Source organism: Pan troglodytes, chromosome 3 (genome assembly GCF_028858775.2).
Source record: "Pan troglodytes isolate AG18354 chromosome 3, NHGRI_mPanTro3-v2.0_pri, whole genome shotgun sequence".
In the NCBI taxonomy this organism is placed as follows: Eukaryota; Metazoa; Chordata; class Mammalia; order Primates; family Hominidae; genus Pan; species Pan troglodytes.
In genome coordinates this window covers 67,578,104-67,588,317 of record NC_072401.2, presented here as the reverse complement: position 1 = coordinate 67,588,317, position 10,214 = coordinate 67,578,104, and the positions used below count along the sequence as shown (strand labels likewise).

At 37.1% G+C, this 10,214-nt stretch overlaps 1 pseudogene; it reads left to right on the top strand.

Annotated features, from left to right (window-relative positions):
- Positions 1-7,861: 7,861 nt before the first annotated feature.
- LOC100613926 (ubiquitin-conjugating enzyme E2 L3-like) lies at positions 7,862-8,870 on the top strand (annotated as a pseudogene).
- The last annotated feature ends 1,344 nt before the right edge of the window (positions 8,871-10,214 follow it).

Sequence of the window (10,214 nt, the reverse complement as noted above, 5' to 3'; positions counted from 1 at the left end):
TTTATGTAATGGACTCCTCCACAGAAATGGAAGAAATGAAATACAATGATATAAAAAACATTGAGGGCTAGGCACAGTGGCTGATGACTGTAGTCTCAGCACTTTGGGATGCTGAGGTGTGCAGTTTGCCTGAGCCCAGGAGTTCACGAAAAGCCTAGACAACATGGTGAGACCCTACCTCTACAAAAAATATAAAAATTATCTGGGCATGGAGGCACATGCCTGCAGTCCCAGCTCCTTGGAAGGCTGAGATGGGAGTACCCTTATGCCTGAGTGAGACTCTGTCTCAAATTAAAAAAAAAAAAAAAAAAAAATTAAAACGTTAAAAAAAAACCATTCATTGTCTGAAAGACATAATGTGACATGAAATGAGCTAGTTACAAGGATCTATGTTGTATGATTCTAGTTCTATGAAGCTCAAGATCAAGGAACATATGAGTATAAAATAGACATTACCTTTAAAGGCATATAGACTGGGTGAAGCATGAGGAAGTCTTTCAAGGTGCCAGAAATGTTCTATATCTTGATTGGTTGGAAGTTGCACAGTTCTATATATATGTAGAAAGTCACCATGCTGTGCTGTGTACTTTATGGTGACAACTCATTTAAAAAGCAGATTTTAAAAGGAGATTATTTTGGCTTGAATCAGTGTGATTTTGGTGTGAGATGGTGTAATTCAGGATGTATATTGTTGACAATATTTTACTAAAGGAAAAGTCTGCAAGAGAAGAAGGAGCCATTGGCTATGACTTCATTAATTTTTGGAATGAGAAAATTCATGAGCTGAAATGAAAAAGAGAGCAGTAGAAGGGATTCAAGGACTTCACCATCTTTCGTTTTTAACAAATATATCTGTTAAATGAGAACTCACACACGTATATGAAAGTTAAATGTATAAAGTATTCTAAACAGTCACAAATAAAATGCTAAGAATGTTAAAAAGAAAAAGGAACAGATACACTATTTGCTCAATTGGCCGTTACTCTCTGAGTGAGGTCTGGCAAAGCAGGATATTATTAGTCAAATTGAGCACATCATAATACCTTTTAGGAGAGTTTCAAGAATGAAACAAACTTGCAAATCCTACAGTGTTTTGTATTATTAAAAATAGTAGTGTAAAAAACATAAAATATCCATAATCCAGTTTCAATAATTATCAAGATGAATCAAATCTTGTTTCATTTATAGCCCTGCCCATTGTCTCCCACATAATTTGAAGCAAATCCCAGACAGTATATCAGCACATCTGTAAATATTTCAGTATGATCTTTAAAAGATTATGTCTTTGAAAATCATAAAGTCAGGCATGGAAGCTCACACCTGTAATCCTAGCCCTTTGGGAGGCCAAGAGAGGAGGATTGCTTGAGGCCAGGAGTTCAAGACCAGCCTGGGCAACATAGTGAGACCTCCGTCTCTACAAAAAATGTAAAAATTAGTCAGGACTGTAGTTCTAGCAATTAGGGGGACTGAGGGGAAAGGACTGCTTGAGCCCAGGACTTTGAGGATGCAATGAACTATGATCACACCACTGCACTACAGCCTGGGCAAAAGCAAGGCCATGTCAACAGAGTGAGATAAGCTTCATGCACATGGATGAATGGTTGATATTCTTTTTGGTCAACATATCAAAAAGAATTTACATATTTTATTTTTTTTCTTAGAACTTTTCTGTTGAAGAAACCAGGCCATTTATCTTGTTGCGTTCCCCCAGACTGAATTTTGCTTTCAATGCATGGACTATGGATTGAGTAACACAGCTATATTTTACTCAACAAATCATCTATAGATAGAATTTTGAGTGGTTTGCAGTCTTTGCTATTAAAATAGTACTGCAATGAATAGCTTTGTGGATACTTGTGTTTGTATTTTTGTCTGTTTGTGTTTTGGACAGATCCCTAGACATGGAATTGTAGTATCAAAGGGTAATGCATATTAAATTTTGCTAGATACTGCCAAATTCTCTTCCATTAGGGTTGTTCTATTTGCATGCATTTCTACCAGCAAAGTTTTAGCATTCATTTCCCCACAGTTTTGCTAACAGAATAGCTTGGCAAACTTTTGGAATTTTGCCTAATAGTTAAAAAAAGCCATCTCAGTATAGCTTTTATTTGCATTTTTTTTTTTTTGTGAGCTGAGTTGAGCATACAGATAACTTAAGCTGTCTGTACATTAAGCAATGATTTTTTAAATAACTTTTTTTTATGTATATAAATAAGCAGCAGCTAGCCTGGAGAGCTATCTTTATAGCCTATACTTTGTAGGGATGTTAAATGTTAAAAAGACTTTGATAAATAAAATATTATTAAAATATCATTATTTTAATGTAAGCCTTTTAATTTAATCAATTGTAGTGTATCTGAAAATATTTTGTAGAATGACTTGTAGCTGACAGCCATAAGTGGTAAAATTGGTAAAAGGTAAAATTGGGCAGAGGTATAAGGGGGAAGATGAGAGGTTAAAAGTCTCTTCCGGCCGGGCGCGTCGGCTCACTCCTGTAATCCCGGCACTTTGGGAGGCCGAGGCAAGCGGATCACGAGGTCAGGAGATCGAGACCATCCTGGCTAACACGGTGAAACCCCGTCTCTACTATAAATACAAAAAATTAGCCGGGTGTGGTGGCGGGCGCCTGTAGTCCCAGCTACTCAGGAGGCTGAGGCAGGAGAATGGCGTGAACCTGGGAGGCGGAGCTTGCAGTGAGCGGAGATCGTGCCATTGCACTCCAGCCTGGGCGAAAGAGCCAGACTCTGTCTCAATGTCTCAAAAAAAAAAAAAAAAAAAAAAAAAAAAAGTTGTCTCTTCCAAAAGCAACGCCTTTTTGGTGTTTTTTGTGTCTGAAAGACTTTTTGTTTTGTAGTGTTACCCACTTTGGATTGAACTTTTCTTCCTTTTCTTCCCCTTTTCATGTTTGCTAAATTAAGCTGGACTTTCCTTCCATTCAGGAGGTCTGAGGAGGCCTGAAGGAGCCAGGATAAGGTCAAAAGGAAAGCAAGTACAGAATGGGCAATTTAGGAAAATTTGGTTTCATTTGACAAGAAATATTCAGTTTTTTTATTACTTTAAGAGTAGTAGAACCCAAGCCTGGGTCTGGGTCTAGGAGAAAAGAGTCAAAGGTATGGCTTGACCTGCTTTAATTTAGACAAGGCAGTGGGTCAAAAATAATCCTTGAGGATCACAAGGCTGGAAGAGTATATGCCACTCTGAGGCCAAAGATGTAGCTCCCTTGAGGACTTGAAAATGTATCAGGCCACTGTCTTAGCCTTTATGTTTCCCCGTCATTGTTTTTCAGTGGAAACAAAATTAAGTTCTTCCATGTGCCTATCACCTGCTAGGCTATAAACCAGCTTCTGAGGAGTTAAAAATACACAGCACTGTGCTGAAGAAGGTTGTAACCTTCTTAAAAAGGTACTGGAATGCGGGGCTTAGATGCATGAATTCTGGAGCCAGGCCTGTAAAGCTGGATAATTTTGAGCAAGTTATTTAAGCTCATTGCAACTTAGTTACTTCATTTAAAATTACCAATATTAACTGTAAGGTGCTTAAAACATCAACTGGTACATAGTAAACTGTTAATTTTTGTTATGATTACAGTTATTTAAAACAAACCCTATCTTTGATTTGCCTGTAATAAATATCTGCTATTCATTTTTCCAACATACTCAGTTCATGCCTATGGCCAAGGACAGAAAATCCTCCCTGACTATTCTGCTAAGGTTCCAGGGAAATATACACTCTTATATTTCTTTGTGGATGAAGAAGTACTTAGTGGAATAAGCACTTTCCCAGCCATGCAATCTTTCCTTTGCAATTAATTCACTGTGCATATAGAATGAATGATTTATTATCTGGAAATCTTAGCTTATTCATTTATATAATGTGAAATGTTATCTTTAAAATTCATCATACCTGTAAAACATCATTATTAATGAGTAGCCTTGACACAAAAAGTAGACTTCATTGTTAAGCAGCCATATGAGAAATTATAAATACTTTCAGGTATAGCCAAGTACACTCTACCTGGTGAAAATCTTGCAATGTGTTACAGCTAATCCTTGGGCTTGGAGACAATTTTAAATCTAGAGTTTATAGTTCACTGTGATTATAGTTAATCACACAGTATTTAAGATTAATTGCTATATTTACAGAACTAGCAATTCTTAGAAAAAATACTGATCGGATTTTCCACACCTACCAATCACTTCCAGTCAATCAGGTAACTTTGTCTAGAACGGGAAAGGGAACTGTTCAAATCTATTTTATTTATTTAATACATCTGAGTATATAGTGAGGTAAAATAATTTGTTAAATATCAAAAGTAATAAAAGGGGTATTGTATTTTGTACATCTATCAATATATTAGAAAATATACTATCATTGATACTACCACTCTGTGTACGTAAGTGTATATGTGTGTATGTATATATATATATGTATATGTACATATGTATACACACCCACATATATATACACATACATAGTATACGTTCAGGGTTAGATATAATGATGGCAAAGATGTATGGGTGTGTATACAATTCATACTTTACTTAAAACACTGGAATGATTTCAAGTCATTGCCGATTTCTGATTTACAGTTACTTGTAGATTGTTATTCTAACCTTAAGTGATATTTAAGCCTTATAATATAAAGATTTTGAACGTTAACACTTTATAATTATTTATTTAAAAACCATCAAAATTATGTTAAATAGTTTCTAGCATGGTAAACTTAAGTAAAAACATATAGAACATTTGACAATGATACTAGCAAACTCTGCTGCAAAAAAATTAAAAGTTCAAAATGCCTATTAGGGATTGGTTCATATCTTTAAAATAAGAAGTTTCCATGAGAATCTCTATGGTGCATGGTTTGAGGATATTATCTTTTGATATGGGCTGCCTGAACTAAACTGGCTTTGCTATTTAACTGTGTGACCCTGGGCATTCTGTTTCTTCATCTGTCAAGTATATCTAAGAGGTGTAGGACAATGCCTCACACAGCAAATAAGGTCATAATTGTGATAAGAAACCTGAGATCCCTTTGAGCTTTAGAATTTTATGAAACAGTAGTAATATCTGTTTAAGAGAAGATGCTAAGGGCTTCTTTAGCCATACAATACTGAAGAAAATGAGCTCTCAATGAAATAAACACTTTAATTTTTATTTTATGCATTTATAATATAAAAAGTAGCTTACAGGAGTTAGCTTGGAGCTTGCAGGAATTCAAGGTGATTTGGGAAGAGTGAATATGGCAATAATTGGAAAAACTGCTCGATTTATTTTTCTAATCTTGACATATAAGATGAGGGATTCATGTAAAATCACTTATGTTTTATATGTTACTAATGTAGCTTTGTACTGACGAAAACTGAAAGAGAGTCAAATGCTTTCTTTCCATTTGCTGAGTTTCATGGGCGTGTGTTTAATTTGAACTCTTTTTAAAGAGAGTGAAATGAAAAAAGCTGAAAAAGGCCAGTCCTAAGCTTAAGCATCAGTTAGTTACACAATAGGTTCAGGGAACCTGTTTGAAAAACAGAAGGCCAGTGCTTAGTCATCTGGCTTCTATCTGCCTTGTTCTCTGTAGAGACTTAGATAGTATACTTTATAAATTGCTGGAGAATGGAGATAAAACTTGATGATTTTAATGGAAATTGCTGTTGTTTCCCTAGAGTAATTCAGTTAAAGTTGCCCTATGTTGAACATCAGTGAAACAATTTCTCTTTCTTCGTAGGTTCTTTCTGTATAGAGGATTAAATAGGAAAAAAAATTACGTTTCAGATCTTTTTTGCAAGACCAAAATTTTCTGGCCAATATTTGAACGTTGCAAAGAATTGTGTAAGTAAAGATTATTCATTTAGACAGTGTTCTCATTTCAACAATAGCTCATTTCTAGTATTTAATTACATGATGTTCCAAATGATATCATATCATTCCAGTAGAATAGGGGAGCTTTCCCAATCACTGTTTTGAATATTTCATCTAATTAGAGAACAGAACTTTTATGTTGTAAGCATAATCTAATGTTGTAGGATATAATCTGTATTTTATGTTTTTGGATGAAGAGGACGGGAGAGTGATCAGAGAAAAAATGTTTGAATAAACATTTAACATAAGTTCAAATGCTCATATGTGCTTTTTATTGATGTAAAACAGGTTGCATCAAAAAATAATTTTATATTTTGTAATTTTACTAATCTCTAAGGGTTGTCTGAATGAAATACAGACATTAAAAACTGATACCAGGATAGCAAAACCAGTGAAAAAATTAATATGACCAACTCTAGTAATTTACTTAAGAGCACTTAAGACCCAGAAATAGATCCACACAAATGCAAACATCTGATTTTTGACAAAGGTGTAAAAGAAATTCAAAGGAGAAAGGGTATTCTTTTCAACAAATGGTAGTAAAGCAATTAAATATCCATAGACAAAAATAATAAACCTTGATCCACATCGCACACTTTGCCTAAAACCAACTCAAAACAGATAATTCAAAACCATAATATTTTTAAAAGGTAACATAGGAGAAAACTCTGGAACCTAGGGCTCAGTCACATGTCCTTAGACATGATACCAAAAGCACCACCCATAAAAAGAAAAATCAATAAGTTGGACTTCATCAAAATTAAAAACATTTGTTCTGAGAAAGACCCTTATAAAAAAATTAAAAGACAAGCTATGGAATGAGAGAAAAGAATTGTAAACTACATATCTGACAAAGACTTCTATTAGAATATATAAGAACCTCTCAAAACTCAGCAGTAAAACTAACAAACAAAAACCCCCAAAATAACCAATAAAATTAGAAAATGGTCAAAGACATGAAGAAACATGTCACTGAAGAGGATATAAAGATGACAAATAAGCACATGAAAAAAATGTTCACCATCACTAGCTGTTAAAATACGAATGTAATCCAAAATACCATTTGGTATTGTCACTATTTTAGTTCTTCCAAAAGGAATGTAGTGATATCTCATTTGGATTACATTTGTATTTCCAGATTTCACAGTCCTACCAGCAATGTGTGACAGATCCAGTTCCTCTGCATCCATGTAATCCAAAATGGGATATCACTACATACCTTTTGGAAGAACCAAAATAGTGACAATACCAAATGCTTGTAGGACTGTAAAATCTGGAAAATAGTTTGGCAGTTTCTTAAAAATACTAAACACATACTTACCGCTACACAATCGAGCACTTGGACTCCTGAGAATTTATTCTGGGGGTAGAGTGGGAGGTAGGGAAATACGTCCGCATAGAAACCTGTACATGATTGTTGAAAGCAGCTTTGTAAGAAATGGCCAGAAACTGAAAACAACCAAAATGTCTTTCAACAAGTGAATGGTTAAACAAACTGTGATCCATATATACCATTGAATACTACTCAGCAATAAAAAAGACTCAACTTGGATGTCTTGGACAGATCTCAAGGGTATCATGCTGAGTGAAAAAAAAAAAAAGCCAAGTTATTCATTTACACATCTATGCAACTGATAAAATAACATAAAAGTATGCATACACATTGTATTGAGTGTCAGTTTCTTGGTTTTAATATTGTACTGCAATTATATAAGATGTAACTATTGAGGAAAACTAAGGGAGTACTACACTGGCACCAGTCCTCTTTGTACAATTTTTTGCAACTTCCTGTATCTACAGTTATTTCAAAATAAAAAAGTTTAGGCCAGGCACGGTGCTCCCAGCACTTCGGGAGGTCAAGGTGGGCAGATCACTTGAGGTCAGAAGTTCCAAACCAACCTTGCCAACATGGTGAAACCCCATCTCTACTAAAAATACAAAACAATTAGCTGGTGTGGTGGTGCACGCCTGTAATGCCAGCTACTTGGGAAGTTGAGGCAGGAGAACTGCTTTAATCTGGGAGGTGGAGGTTGCACTGAGCCGAGATTGAGCCACTGCACTCCAGCCTGGGTGACAGAGCAAGACTCCGTCTCAAAATAAAGAAAGAAAGAAAAAGTTTAAAAAAATACAAACATAGGAAGTGATAAACAGCCCTTTCTAACTGGGTTTTGTTGCATGTGGATGTGAGGTGTCGAACTGTAGCAGTTGATGTCCAAGAGGGTTGTCAGCAGAAGGGTGATGGACAAGCCTCCACATGATAAGGGGGCTTGATATAGTTTGGATATTTGTCCCCACTCAAATCTCATGTTAAAATGTAATCCCTAATATTGTAGGTAGGGCCTGGCAGGTGGTGACTGGAATATGGAGGCAGAATCCTCATGAATGGTTTAGCACCATCCCTTTGGTGCTGTCCTCCAGATAGTGAGTGAGTTCTTGGAAGAGTGTTCTGAGATCTGATCGTTTAGAAGTGTGTGGTGCTTCCCCTCACCCTTCCAGTTCTCACCATGTGATGTGCTTGCTCCCCTTTGCCTTTTGCCATAATCAGAAGCTTCCTGAGACCTCCCAGAAGCAAATGCAGCTATGCTTCTGTAGAGCCTGTAGAATCATGAGCCAGTTAACCCTCTTTTCTTTATAATTTACCCAGTCTCAGGTATTTCTTTATAGCAATGCAAAAATGGGCTAATACAGGGCCTTCAGGATCAAAACCAACTTTCCCACAGAGTACTCATTCAAACCACCAAAGATCACATTTAAAACAAAGACCTATCACCTGAACATTGATGAAAAGGGGAAGGCCTGTTTGCCAGTAATTAGTGCTGAAAACTAGAAGCTGGCAACCAAAACCAACTAAGTAATCCAGTCAGTCTTTCATAGCACTGATGATCTATCCTCAGCCCAAGCATCCCCTTTGGCCTGACTTACCTGAAGAATACTCTAAGGATCATAAAAAATTCTGTAAGAATGCTGGAGAGTTTACAAAGCAATACAGTCAAAAGCGACTTGCAGACTAAAATCTGCTGCGATTGATTCCAGCAAATGTGAGCAGAGCCCTTGCCCCTGGGAGCAGTGCATTCAGACACCCAGAAAGCAAGGCTCTGTGGAAAATTGACACATGCCATCCCCTGGGTTTCCTTGTGGCAGTTACTAGCTTTCCACAGTTTTCTCAATCAAAAGTGATCTAGGTAACTTGTAAAGAAAAGATGAAACATTTAAGGTGTTTTCATTCTGCTTTTTGTTTTAAAAAAATCACTGCTTCAACCTACTTCAAAAGAACGATTTTCCTTTTCTTGTCCAAAGTTATCGAAAATCTTCAAGCTACACTTAGCTCTTAAGGTTAAAAAAGAAAAAAAAAGAAAAAAAATATGTTGTTCCCCTTCTTCCTTCTGCCCTTGCAACTCCCACTTCTTGCACTCAGTTTCTTTTTCATTTATTGACTTCCCCAGACCTAGGCCCTGCCTCCTCCGCATGGGAGAGGAGAAGACCCAGGTGTTTCTGGTGGCTTTTCCTCTCACTTATTTGGACTGCTCTATGTAGGAGTTGGTTTAAAATTCTCCTGACTCCCAGTTTATAGTATCATTTTAAAAATTTAAAAACAAGCAAAGAGCCACAGCCCTCCCCTCCAGCCCTCTCCCTAAAAATCCGTGGAAAGGGAGAGCCTGCTGTCCTGTAAATATCCAGCTAATGTTACTACAATATAGTCAATGACTTGGGCAAACCTCGATGTCGGGGTGCATGACTGATCTCCGGGCGGACCTGGCCTGCATAGGGAAACCCTATAATAACAGGTCGGCCAGCCAAGAGGAGGCTGTGCACACTGCACGTGGTGAATCTCTCGCCAGAAAGACTCCAGAGACAAAGGGTGGCACTCCTGCAGCCAGTTAGATCTTCTGGTCCTTGCAAGCAACACTAAAGCCATAATGTCCATTTGAAATTTCAAGTTCATTTGTCACCGAGTTCCATCGGAATGCGCCACGGGGCTCAATCTCCACTTTCTGGATGCGCGGCCCCACCACAGCCCTCCCTCAGCACAGTCTGATCCTGTGCGAGATTGGAATTGGAATCGGCAGGACTCGGCTATTTAGGGCACCAGTCTGGGGTCTCCGGGGCCTCTGCTGGCGCCTTTGTCCTCGGAGCAGCCAGCCAGCCAAGGAACAAGACAGACATCCTTCTTCCTTTGGACTCACAGTCTTTGCAGAGTCAAGCTCCCCTTGAAGCTCACTCAATAATATCCTTTAAAACATGTCTTAAATTGTTTTGACTGCCTCTTTTATTTTTGGAAGAAATAAAAATTGATCTTATAATTAAAAACAACACACACACACACACAGACAGACACACACACACACACACAATTA